Here is a 1,835-nt window from a genome sequence, read left to right on the forward strand (position 1 = left end):
TGGATACATTGGACTCACGTCAAACCAGCACCGAACTCAAACCCCAACACCGACTACTGGAGTGTCCAGGCCACTGACCGCCCAACTAAGATAAGACTAAAGAGACTTTAACATGCTTTTTAAAATTCAACCCAGAAGACAGCAATGATTTGCTATAGCTACAACAACAGGGGGGAATGTTAAGGGATGCCCCAACCCCTACTGACCTTAACATATGCATTCTGCTTCTGTACAAATCGCTTGCTAAAATAAATGGGGGAATAAACAAAGTAGCATAACCAATGCCATTTTAGGCTGCTCTGCCATTTTAGGCTAGAAAGTCCCCATGGGGAATCCAGGGTGGGAAGGGGCTACAGGGCTAACCACAAAATTAGCTTATGTGTCGCTGGCTTGCTTGCATTGGCTAGATTGTGTCAGGTGCGAAAAATTCCTGCCTAGCTAAAAATAAAAGCTGCGAGAGGTTTCAACTCGGGGCTGCACTTCTTGATTGGCCTGTGTAGCCCTGGCTGCCAGAAATAAACTCTTCCTTTTCCTATCACCCTGTTCTCGTGGGCAAATTTCTTTTACCCATAGGATGTTGGCCATAACAATATCTTATTGATTCTGTCTCTCTGGAGAACTCTGACTAATATAGATTTTGGTACCAGAAGTGGTTTTTGAGAAACAGAATCTTAAAGATGAATTTCTTCAATTGGTTTCAGGGGTTTAGGCTTAAAAATGTTAACAACTCAACTTCTTTTTTTTTTTTTTTTTTCCCTTTTTGTCTTTTTTCGTGCCCGGCAACGGATCGCAACCCTCAGTGTCGCGCCTGTACCGGACCGGGACCGGCCACGGGATCGCAACCATCGGTGTTGCTCCCACCCCTCGCTCAGCCAGTGAGCGGCCGGTCTGTATGTGGGATCCGAACCCTCGGCGGGAGCGCCACCGCACTTCCCAAGCAGCGCACTATAGCAGTGCGCCACCGGGCCGGCCCTCAACTTCTAATAATACAGAGAGCACAGATAGTCTATGGCATGAACAATTTAAAGAGATATACAAAATAAATCCATTTGATATTCCTGATTCACTGCTTGTAAAAGGTAAGGGATTCAGTGACTATACATAATACCTTTGAGTATTTGTGGAAATCCAAGGAATATAATGATATTGGTTGGTTGCTCCTAGCATTGCTGGACAAAGTGAGGAAAGAAAAGGAAGAGCTTAGGAATATGAATTCTCAGCTCATGTGCCACATAGATAACCTAAAAGTTTCTAAGTGTGCTCTAGGCCAGAATCATCTCTTCAGTGTCCACAGGGCTGAAATTGCTGAAAATCAAACATAAGCTCTAATCATAAGATTTGCTGAACTACAAGGGCAATTGAATTAGCCTTGCAGGGTATCTACTGTTAAAGTGAAGGCATTGGTTGGGAAAGCATGAGATCCTGCAAATTGGGATGGTGATGTGTGTGAAAACCCTGATGAGGCTGGGGACATAGAACTCCTAACTTACATTGAGTCTTGTTTGCCAGAAATGAACTCCCAAACCCCATCCCCAGAGATAGAAGGTTTTCCACCTCTGTCTGAGGGGATTAACTATGCATTGCCTAAGGAAACAGTAATGGCTTCCCCTGAGGCAGTGACTGAGCAAGATAATGCTAATTCTCCTCAGGACCCATCCCCACCACATGTCTTCAGTTCTAGACCTATAACTAGACTCAAGACCTAGCAGACCCCTAAGGTGAGGCACAATGTGTGAGGAGATGCATTACACTCCAAAAGAACTACATGAACTTTCTACTTCATACAAGCAAAAACCAGGAGAATATGTATGGGAATGAATATTAAGAATGTGGGA

This window comes from Galeopterus variegatus, unplaced genomic scaffold (assembly GCF_000696425.1).
Source record: "Galeopterus variegatus unplaced genomic scaffold, G_variegatus-3.0.2 Scaffold5507, whole genome shotgun sequence".
In the NCBI taxonomy this organism is placed as follows: domain Eukaryota; kingdom Metazoa; phylum Chordata; class Mammalia; order Dermoptera; family Cynocephalidae; genus Galeopterus; species Galeopterus variegatus.